Raw genomic sequence first — 12268 nt, 5'->3', positions numbered from 1 at the left:
TGTACACTCTGCTCAGGGCTGGGGGCCCAGGGCTGTTGGAAGTATTTGGAGAACTAGCTGAAAGAGGAGCCTGGTTTCTCCCCTCTTCCTTCTCCCGCTTCACGTCATGAATGGAGAAATGAAATTCATTTTGGGTTAAAGATGCAATTTTAAGAGAGGGTTTTCTGACAACAGGTGGCTGTAATGCCAGAGGGCTGCCAGTTCCCTGGTGGCACACAGAGAGCCTGGTGAAGGGGAAGCACAGATGTGCTCAGTATCTGGCATGTGACCCTGAGTTGACACATGTTACCCTCAAATCCAGTGTCAAGAGGAAATGTTAAAATAACTGGACTCAGAGAAATTTGTCAATATTGATGAGAAAACATGAAACTGGGGGAATAACCTTGAATCTATTTTGAAGTTAGAATTTTCTTGTTTGTTTTAAAAAATTAAGCTTTCTCACATTAAAAATAAATGCCTCGATTGTTTCACATGACACCTGGGCCTACCTTGGCCTCTTCACATTTTTGGAGCATCTTGATTGAGACCTTGAGATCCAAGTTGTTTTGTTTTTACAACAAAGTAAATGGAAACAAAAGTCATTCACTTAATGAAATAATTTTATTTCATTCATTTGTTAGTCAGCCTATCAAGTTTCATTAGAATCCGGTCCAGGTATCAAGATTAATAAGACTCTAGCTCCATGAGGAGGCAGCCTGTCAGGTGAGAAGCTTGTCCACAGATGCATCAAAGTCATCCAAGGTCAAAGGGCTGTGAGCAGTTTGTTTAAGGATTCATTTTCCATGTTACCAGGATAAATTTCAAATGGCTGGTAGGGTTGCCAAAGTGCAGAACCTTGATTCAGTTATGAAATGGAATGGTTTACTCATAATTCCTGCTCCATCTGATCAATTGCATCAACATGTGGTCTGAGCTCACTTCCTGATCACACTGTGGCTCCACGCAGCATCTAGCATTGAGCACAGGAGCATGGAGCCTGCAGTGCACGGCTGCTTGTGGACCCCTCAAGTTGTGCATCTTCTGCAGAATCCAGTGGGGAGGTTAGTTCTAAAGTTTGGACTTGTATCCCATGAGATATTGAAATGCTGCGAGAAGACTTCTAGTTGTACTCTGAGGGGTGGAGTTTTGTGTTTTGATTTTATTTTTCCCTTCCTATAGTTTTTCTTATTTTGATGCAACATTTATTTTAAAAGTAGTGCCTACTTATCAGATTTTGCTCTATTTTTTAACACACCACCATATCCTTAATTGATCTTCCAAATTTATGAGAATTTCAGCTATGACAGATAACTTGTAATTAAGACATTTAGTTACAAGAGTCAAAAATCAAATTAGAGCAGTTTTCATGAAAATACAAGTAACCATTTTATGAATGTATTTGTGTTGAATTATTAGCTGTACAAACAAGGAATCTTTTTTTAAAAAAAAATAGGAAATGATAACTCACTATATTTTTAGGCATGATTATTTTTTCCTACTTGTTTTTAAAGCACCTGTTAAGGAAACCCTCCCCTCCCCAGCTCACACTTGCTTAAGCAAAATGTGAATAGGTTGGCTCTTCTAATAGAAAATTCCCAGAATGACTCTAGATTCAGATGGGACTCAGTTCTCCTTTGGTTTTGGCCTCATTCTCTCTTACAGGGCTAGGACCTGAAAGATGGTCACTGGCAGTTCTTAACAGCTTTTGTCACTTCACGAGGCCCCTTCTGTTTGTTGCATATTATGTCAATCATGTAAATCATCAGTTTGGTGAGGGAGTACTTTCCCAAGGTGGACAAGCATAAGGAGACTGGAGAGCAGGTCTCCAGTCCACCTCCCTGAGAATAGGGTTTGGGGATATTTATGGGATGAAGAAGCAGGTAGTTTAATGCATGGGGAAAGGTGACTTGAGGTGAAGTAACCATATCCTGCCTGCGTGTAGTCAATCATGACTCTTCACGTTTGAAAAATGTTGGGATTAGCATGATCTGAGTGTGGAGTTTTTGGCCTTCTGACTTCAAAAGGTCACCCCTCGGGCATCCACGCAGGCCCAACTGAAAAGTCCATAGTTTCAACAAAAGTGGCCTTCAAGTAACCGTAAAGTAACCTAGACAACTGTTATCATCCTGACCCAGGCGTCAGGGGTGTTGCCCACAGCAGAGCTAGTGGGAGACTAATAATATGTTGTTCAGCTTCATGACCTCCCAAATTGGGGACTTTTAAAGTGAAGTAAAAGCAAGTACGAAAACCAGTTGAAACTAGAGGGGTTACTCAGGTTTTCCCTTAGAACAAAAACAAAACAAAACAAAAACAAAAAAACAAAACCTTCTTTCTTCTACTGTTGCAAAGTCAAATCATTTTTTATTTTATTTTATTTTTTTAGATTCATTTATTATTTTTTTTATTGGTTACTCAAAACATTACAAAGATTGCAGAATCACATCGGTTACACATCCACATTTTTACATAATGCCATAATAGTAACTGTTGATGGAAATCTCTTTGGCCTGGATCACGTGCCCACTGCTGTGGACAGAGGGGAGCGGTGCCCATGCATGGCCCAACTTTTCTGTGAGGTGAGGGTAGGGAAAGATGATGGGGTAAGAGGAAGAATTCCCAAATGAAAAGTGGGGTGTAAATATCCCCTGTGGCATGCAAATATTGTCAGTGCATCAGTGCCTCCTCCAGGACTGGAGTGCAGGGCGAGGAAGGGGGCCACCCAGCAGTATCTATACCTCGTCTTCTTTTTCCTTCTGATAACAGTCTGGTGAGCCTCGAAGTTGTGGGCTCAAGTATTGTGTTTCTCAAACTTAAAAAAAAAATGTAAATACGCATATCAAGAAGAATGAACTCATAATTTGGGGATGGAGAATCAGGCAGCTAAATCCTGTCTCACATCAAGAATGGAACTAATGGGGCTGGGGCTGGGGCTCAGTGGTGGAGCACTTGCCTAGTACATGTGAGGCACTGGGTTTGATCTCCAGCACCACATAAAAATAAATAAATAAAATAAAGGTCTTGTGTTCATCTACAACATATATATGTATATAAAGAGTGGAACTAGTAAGAAGTTTTTACTGCTTTATAAACTGGGGAAGGGGATTCACGGAGTGGGTTACCTGGAATTCTTCCTGTGACATTTTCAGGCTGCTGTGGATGGAAAGATTTTGCAAGTAAATCTTCTCAATGAGAGCATCTCTGGGATCACTTCATAGCCTAGTGTTTGCATGGAAATGAAGCCATGCACCAAATGATAATAAACTGAATAGTTAACGGTGGTCCCATAAGATTGCATCTCTACTAGTATTGCTGTCTTCATTTGGGTAAGTACACTTTGATGGTCACATGACAAAATCACTTACTGTTGTACTCCTCCAGGTATATTCCATCATTAAGCAACACATGACTGTTCTTATCAAAGTTGGGGATTGAACCCAGGGCCTGGTGCATGCTAGGCAAATGCTCTACCACTGAGCCACAAACCCAACCCTTTAAGCTTCCATTTTATTTTAGCCATTCTGTACTGAGCAGTAAGAAGCTTTTGGTATGGGTAGATGGACCATGCTTAGTCTTGGCACCGTGTCTGTGACAGGACACAACATTTTGAAACCTCTTTTCTCTTAGGTGAAGTCATTTCCTTCATCTATGTATTTACTCTTTATATGTCATCTTTTTCTTTTTATTTGTTAAGAAAAACCAGCAATATTACCCTGCATTTGGAAACCTACCAGCACCCTTCCCTGGATAGCCATTAATGTAGAAAGAGCTTTTAAAATCACTTTCTGGTTCCTTATGACTTGGTCAAGTGGGAAAGTTTAAAATCCAAACCGTTGTTCAATTTGTTTGGTTTTCTTCATAGCTGGCCATTTTCACCAGCCCATAAATACCCTGAGGAAATTGTAGGATAGATGTTCCCCGGAGTAGCAAGGCGAGTGCTGAGGCCTTGAGGCAGTGAGCCCCGGGCCTACCTGGCTTGCCACAAGATTTGACCCATCTGGCTTCAGGTCCAGCACCTTCCACCCACCAATACCACTTGTTAAAAAACTTAGGAAGTGTTTCTGGGGAAGAGAAATTCTTTGTCATTTAGTTTGGCCTCAACATCTCATAAGTTATCATTAAAAATAAAAGTGGCTAGCCTAGAACTGTGGTGCATACCTGTAATCTCAGCTACTTGGGACGCTGAGGCAGAAAATTGCCAGTTCAAAGCCAGCTTGGGCAACCTGGTTAACTTAGTGATAAGATCCTGTTCTAAAAAGGAAACACACACACACACACACACACACACTCAATGACAGTTGTACAGTTGTTAAGTTATTAAAACCCATTCTTTTATTCAGCTTTTGGACAAAGAGAAGGACTGGGTTAGATGCAGACAGTCAACGTTGTTCAGATTGTTTTAAAGACATTAATGTACACGTTTTATCATGTTATTTGATGAATCAACCAGCCCTTTCTCTTTTTGCCTGAAATAGGTACAGCCCCCATGAAGCTTCCCCACGTTGTCACTGGGTGTTTTGGTTAGCTTTATTGTTGCTGTGACCAAAATACCTGACCAGAACAATTTTAGGAAGGAAAAGTTTGTTTGTCTTACAGTTTTAGAGGTTCAGTTCATGGTTTGTCAACTCCACAGCTCTGGGCCGGGTGGGGAAGATCATCATGGCAGAAGGGCACTGGAGAGGAAAGCAGCTCAGGCCATGGCACTAGGAAGGAGAGAGAGAAAGAGAGAGAGAGAGAGAGAGAGAGAGAGAGAGCGCTTTGTTTACCAGGGACAAAATATAAACCCCCAAGTCAGCCCCAGTAACCTACTTTTTTTAGCCACAGTCTACCTGTCTACAGTTACTGTTTAGTTAATCCATATCAGTGGATTAATCCACTGCTTAGGGCAAAGCTCTCATAATCTAATCATTTCACCTCTGAACCATTCTTGCATTGTCTCACACATGAGCTTTTGGGGCTCACCTCATATCTAAACCATAACACTGGGTGTGACAGTTTTTCCACCTATCTTGAACTTCAAACAAGTTCAAGTAATTTTTAATTTGTTTGTATAAGTGTTACTTCCCATTGTCTACATGTAGCCACTTGGTCTTCTTTTCACTTACAAAATCTATGATTTATTTTCTTTCAAAATTTGCTTTCTTTTTTTTTTTTCCCTTTTGGAGTGAGATGACTCATGCCTCAGAGTTTTCTTATAGGAGACATCAAAGATATTTAGCCTCCAGAACTGCAATTTACTATTTTAAATCAGCAGTGAGTACATTCTATACACTTTACCCAGCTATGTATGTGGTGCTGTATTTTCATTCCTAATTCTCTTGCTGTGGCTTCCAAGAGGGCTCTCTGGACCTTTAGCAAAAAGTGTTCTCTCAGCCCCTGGATAATTGATTCACCAGAGAAGCCTAATTTCTGCCCTCAGAAATACCACAAGTTGTATGGTGTGTACAGAATAGAGAAGAGCGTAACGCTGCCGAGATATTTCAGCGCTCTCTCACCAGAGCTGTCTGACCTTTGGAATTCACCTATAATTTTTTACATTTCCTTATAATTCTGACCATGAGGATGTTTGGTTCCAATTGGTTCAAGAGTGTTTATCAGTCTCATCTCATGCTTTCCACAAGTTCCAAATACCTCCTTAGTTTTCTTTCACTCCTCTTGGCTATATTAAGAGAGCATTAAATTGTATGTGGGGAACCGTTCAGGACTCAACCATGCTCATAGAACCTGTATCAAATTTAGATATCCCTACCTGTGCTTACATCTTCTTATTGGGCGCAGTGTTCACTCACCATGATTCTGAGGGGTCTCTCTATGGGATGGGGTGAATGGATGCTGAGGTCCTTCAGGAACCTCACTGAACTCCTAGAACTGGATTTTCAGTTTTCTATGAAACTATGTATGTATTTACCCACTCATTCATATATACATACATATATTCACCTGTCCATCCAACCATCCATCATCCATGCATCTACTGACCCATCTGTTTATCTCAGTCACTCTGTAGCTTGGCACCAAATACTCCATCTGTTAGTTTTGCCTCTAAAATGAGAACAGGTATTTAAGGATGAGTGTAACTTTGGTTAATGTTGGTAATGGACTTTTCCGGCCAAGCACATATATTTCCACATGTGTTTTATTAGAAGCTACGGGTGTCCTGGATTTTGTATACTAGAAGGAATTTGAGATGAATGCTTTGGGGGGACAATCACTAGAGGGAAGAAGGGCTGTGATTCATAGGTGTCTTGTATTTGTGAAGTTGGGACCCACACAGCAACTTGGTTCTAGATTACAGCTGGGTCTGACATACCGCCCTGCTCTCCAAGGGCAGCTCTCCCTGCCTCATCTTTTCAATCTTCTGTATGATTTCTGTCCTGCTCAGTGCTCAGGTCTCTCTGCTTTCCTACTTCTCCATGTATCTCTAGGAAGATACTTCATTGTGAATAGAAATTTAAAGATTATATTTGAAGATCCAGTCAATGAAAATATATTTGGATATCTTCACAACTGAAATCATCTTTGCAGTGTGTGTGTGTGTGTGTGTGTGTGTGTGTGTGTGTGTGTTGAGAAGGAGAGAAGAGACTCTTCTAGACTTTATTTTCCCTTCCTCTCCCCCACAACTCAAATAAATTCACAGAACAGAGGTCCTATAGTGTCATGCTTCAGAATATGACTCTGGAACCACTCTGCTTACTTTGAATCCTGGCTTGGCCCTGACGTTTGTCCAAGATGCTTAATTGTCTATGTCTCAGTTTCCCAGTCTGTAAAATGGGGATGACCATGGTTGCTGCCTCATATGGTTACAATAGGCTCACAGAGTTCTTATATGGAAAGGACTTGGAATGCCTGGGACATCAGAAGCTCTGGGTCAGTGTTAGTGATCACCAAGCCAAAACCATATGCATCCTATCTGTTCTGGAATACTTGGTAGGAACAAAAATGTATAATACTACATTTTTAATCATTATTTTGTATATATTTTTACAGTAACAAAAACTAATTCCTAGTCACAGGTTTGGGTGGGAAAGATCAGTTCTAATTAGAGAAGGCATCAAATACAGCCTCCTGGAAGGTACTGAAAAGTGGAAAGTTGTTCAGTTCTACTTGTTATAACAACAACACCCCTTGAACATTCCAGGTGATGCATCATGCTGTGCGCTTGACCTGATTATCTCATTTGAGGCTGTTAGGAAGTTTCTAGGTTTGTTCCTATACCCATTTTACAGGACACTAAAGGAGTTAGGCAAGGTCATGAAACTTGGTTCAGGGAGGCAGTGGCTGAATGCCATCTGTGGAATTCCTGAGCCCACCTGCTTACTTGCTGGGGATGCTATGCCACCACTGAGGCTCCTGGCCCCTGCCCAGCCCAACCTGGGGGAGTCACTCTGCTCTATCATCAAAATCACATCATCGCTTATGGTTGATAGTAAGTCTAGGCATGCATTTCCTTTTAAAGCAGTCTTAATGTTGTCGAACGTCTGCTGGCAAGTCAGCTTGCCAAAAACAAGGAGCCAGATTTGTGATATTTTTGTTTCCTATGGTTTGATGAAGCTACCCGGCCTAGAAAACTCCTTTTATAGATGTGAAATAGCTGGGGTTTTTATCCGAGGTTGGTGGTGACCTTTGTGAGCGAGCTCCCTATTGCTCTTTGACTGACACCCTTCAAGCTTGCTAATTTCACTCCAGGAGGGGGACCAGAACAGGGCAGTCACCTTTTTGTTTAGCATGAACTCAAACATTTGAAAGGATGATTTTGAGCTTTTATTTTATTTTTTCTTGTTCCTAGACAACAATGGTGAGATAATTCAAGTGTGCACCTACACTAGAACATGGCAGACATTCTGTAATCTTTGTTGTTCATCCTCTGGTGACCCTGGGGAGAAGGGGGATTTGCTGTCAGTCCTTGGAAACCTGGAAAGAACTATAGTCACAGCCTAATCCTGAGCCATGAATTTGCACTCATTTGAGAAATAGGCAAATTGGACAAAAACACTGAGTCATTAAGCTTGGTCTTGACCTCTGAGACAGGATTAGTAAACAAACTGAATCATAAATTGCTTATTATTTTGGTCACAGAAGCTGAAGAGTCCACATCAAATGAATCTTTAAAATTATATTATCCTACATGCTTCAGATTGAACGTTGTCAGTTACTTGGACTCCTAACACTGTTGCAGATTGAAAAGTGAAAGAAAACATCTTTCTACAATGGAATATTATAATTCGATTTAAAGGGAAAATATTCTTTTACTCTTCTCACTCTTCTAGAAGAAACTGTTCCACTGAATAATTGATGCTTCTAAAATGAAGCCTTGTATTTTTATGATACTAGAATAGCTTTCATTATCTAAATGAATGCTAGAGAGCCCTGCATATTAATTATTTCCATATAATAAACATTTTGAACATAGGAAGACTCAGCCAACTTGATTGTTCTCAGGTAAAGTTGAGATTAGGAATTACACAGAACCACAAATAATTGCACGTGATTAAACTAGTCATGATATGCAAATTGGCAACTATTAACAACCACATGAAGATTTTCCCCATGGTTTTGTTCAAATAAAGTAGATTGCCTCATCTGGAAACTTACATCATTCGGAATGGCAAATACATTATATTTTACACTTTTTAAAAGAATTGGGACAAATAGTCATTTGTAATCTTTATTTTTATTTTATATTAGGTTTTTAATTTCATTGGTTTTCATGACAGACAGACAAAACAAAACACGATGTTCCCTGGTATTTATTGCATATTGTGGATCAGAAGTTCTTACTTCTAAAATGTGTACTTGGCTCAAAATGATATAAATACACTACATGGTTCTGATTTAAACTTAAAAAAATTATTTCTGGAGATTACACAGCAGGTCTTTGTTACCCCAGGATAATTAGAACCAGAAAAAGGCCACTTAAGATGATCCACTTCAATGGGGACAAAACAGTGAATAAAGAAAAAGCTTGGGAGATTATTTTGAAAAGAATCAACTGAAAATTATGAAAATAAGTTTATTTTAACTAACATTTAACACAATTTAGGTGATTAGTGTGACTGTGACCAGCTCTTAGAATAAGAGTACAAATATCGAGTGTTGATTGTTTTGAGAGGAGTAAGGTTTTGGGTCAGTATTTTATAAATTCTCCTTATTCTAGGGCTGGGGTTGAGGGTCAGTGGTAAAGCACTTGCCTACCATGTATATGAGACACTGGGTTTGATTCTCAGCACCACGTATAAACACAAATAAATGAAATAAAAGTCCATCAACAACTAACTAAAAAAAATTTTTTTTTTAAAATTCTTCTTATTCTAAATTAAAATCTATTTCTTTATGTCTTCCACTTATTGGCCCTAGGTCTGGTATGGCTAATGATTGTGAATTTAAATATGGTTTTCTTTAACTATCAATTCAATCACTACATTTAGTTTTTTGGTGTTTAACCACTTAGCCACATCCCCAGCCCTTTTTGTATTTTATTTAGAGATGGGGTCTCACTGAGTTATGTAGAGCCTCACTAAATTGCTGAGGTTGGCTTTGTTATGTAGAGCCTCACTAAATTGCTGAGGTTGGCCTCCTGCCTCAGCCTCCTGAGCCACTGGGATTAAGGCATGTGCCACCACACCCGGCTACATTGTAGTATTTTTTCTACCACATTTGACATTTCCATCACATCATAAAGATGGCAGGTGTTACGAAAACATTGAGGATCTTGTTGGTAATTTTCCTTTGGAGCATTTTCACTTCTTTAATATAAAAGTCCTTCTTGAAATTCCTACCTTGCTACCAACCTTTAATTTTTCTTTTAAATAATTGCTTTCTAATCAAACTGCTCAGTCCCCACTTGCTATTGTTTATCCTCTTGTTGGGGGAAATTCTATAGTGTTGTTTTATTTATCTTATGTAATTGTGTATTTGGGGGCAAGTTTTACAGTTTCAGTTTGCAGCAGACACACACCTTTTATGGGAGTACAAGCCATTCATTGGCAGTATTAGGCATAGATACTGATGTTGAACAAAGATGCATTTTGGGGGGTAGGGGGTCCCAGGGATCGAACTCAGGGGCACTCCACCACTGAGCCACATCCCCAGCCCTATTTTATATTTTATTTAGGGACAGGGTCTCACTGAGTTGCTTAGTGCCTCACTGTTGCTGAGGCTGGCTTTGAACTCACAATTCTCCTGCCTCAGCCTCCTGAGCGGCTGGGATTACAGGCATGTGCTAACGTGCCCATCTGAAAGATGCAGTTTTGAGTGGAGACTCAAGTCATAAGACAGTTATTAGGAAATACATAAGTGTTTTGAAGGCATACTTTTCTGAGCATACTTTTAACTTTAGGGATTTGGATAATGAATATTCATAATGAGAACCCCTGATTTTTTTTTGTAGTAATCCATCATCAAGTGCTCTATTTAAAAAGAGGTTATATGAGTGGGGAGACCCTGACCATGAGTCCGATCATGGATGGATCACTTACTTTCTTTGACCTACATTTACTTATATTTTCTCTTCACAGCATCCTGTTCTAAATTGTTGGATATGTTACACCTATCAAGAATGATATCATTCTGTTTTCATAGAATCCTTGAACTCAGCAGACATGAACTAAATCCTTTTTTTGGTTATTTGTACACACACACACACACACACACACACACACATTTTATAATTTCAAAAGTTTCATCCATTCGCAATCATGCTTTTGGCAAAGTTGTAATCAGCACTTTGGTAGTTTTAAATTCTGCCATTTGCCGGTGGTATTTCACGAGTGTTTGCTATGTATTGCAGTCTTAATGTCTTCTGCTTCATTTTCAATGGCTGATAGTCCACTGAGTAGAGGAGTTGTAACATATATGAATAAATATATCCCACCCATTGGGCAACATCTTAATACTTTGAGGGTTTTTTTTTGAGGGGGGGTTGGCCATGTTACTAAGACTTCTTTGAAGGTAGACCATTTTTTAAAAAGAGCTTCTCCGACTTGGAGCACAGTTGTGTGTGCATTTTTGTATGCCTTTTGTTGCTGCTGTAAACAGGAAGAAACAAACTAAGGCAAGCGCGTGCTTAAGTGAAGCAGAGGGAGGAACAAAGGAAAATTGCAAGAACATTATCTCATTCTGCTGCCAAGCAGGACACATGGAGATCCTGGGGTGTCCAGGAGGAAGATGACAAGACAGAAGCCCAGGTGGAGCTCTGAGGGGTATCTATCCTCAGTTGCTTGGCTGGCCCTGCCTACTACACCTAGCGTTTGATCATCTGGGAAGATTGGTGACCTTTGGCTTTTGAAGCTGCACTGCAGGAGCAGCAGGCTCATCCAGGGAAAAAAACAAGCAGTCATCCTCAGAGGGGAGACAGTCTCCAGGAGCAGATGGGCTCACAGCGGTAAAGCATCCAAAAACTGAATTAGCTAATACTACATTATTAAAAAATACAGCACTTTTCATTTTTGTTCAAGATCTTGGAAATTTTCAATGCACCCTTGGGGGAAAATAGTTTGTTCATCCGTTATAATTAGATTTGCCACCTCTTACTCAGATAAAGGAAGGTAATTGACACTTTCGCCTTCTTACTGCGCTTCTACTTCGGGGTGTGTATGTCATTGCTTCCTCTGCATATGTGGGTGAACTATTTGCAATGCTTATTTCACATAGCTTGCCACAGGACCGAGGTGGGTATTGGGCAAGAACGGGAACTATGCATTGCAGAAATAAGGGTAATTTGTTTTTTTGCAGTAGCTAATAACAAATGTTTCAAGTGAAGCCAAGTTGAAGTGGATTCAATCAAGGCAATTTTAGTCATAATTTAAATGAGCAAATACAGGCTGGGGATGTAGCTCAGTGATAAGGCATGTGCTTAGTATGCATAAGACCGTGGGTTCGTTTCCAGCAACACAATATTAATTTAAAAACTAGAGATTTATAGAAATGGTATGTCAATTTCAAATTCTGCTAGGCTAGGTCAAAGAGCAATAAGGGATACCGATAAAGTAGGAGACAGTCTGTTGTTTTCAGAGGTTGACTTATACCAGTTAATCCCATCTCACACATGTGTATAGTTCAACTTTGAAAGTTACATCCTATAATCTTTAAAAAACCTTTTCTGCCTCCTAGGTCCTAGCTACCTTGGAGATTGGAGATTTTCTAAATCCAAAGGAGAAGTCCAGGAAGGGACGGTGAATTCTCTTTGAGTTTCAACTAACAGAATAAAAGGTAATTATTGAGGATTTTAGAATGTGTTTGCAGTACTGGGGGGAGACCGTCTACAATAGTAGCAACTATGAGTCTGGGATGTTTT

The 12268-nt window shown here is 39.8% G+C and overlaps 1 protein-coding gene across 3 annotated transcripts in view; it reads left to right on the top strand.

Moving 5' to 3' along the window:
* The window catches only part of Svil (supervillin), a 225616-nt gene that overhangs the window by 27064 nt on the left and 186284 nt on the right, over positions 1 to 12268 (top strand). For all 3 annotated transcript variants that reach the window (XM_076831667.1, XM_076831665.1, XM_076831666.1), the window contains exon 2: positions 12085 to 12183. The gene's annotated coding sequence lies outside the window, so the exon portion shown is untranslated. The remainder of the gene's footprint in view (positions 1 to 12084; positions 12184 to 12268) is intronic.

The sequence above is a fragment of the Callospermophilus lateralis genome, chromosome 13 (assembly GCF_048772815.1).
Source record: "Callospermophilus lateralis isolate mCalLat2 chromosome 13, mCalLat2.hap1, whole genome shotgun sequence".
NCBI lineage: Eukaryota > Metazoa > Chordata > Mammalia > Rodentia > Sciuridae > Callospermophilus > Callospermophilus lateralis.
The sequence above is the reverse complement of the archived record's forward strand: the minus strand, read 5'-3'. Positions and strand labels throughout refer to the sequence as shown.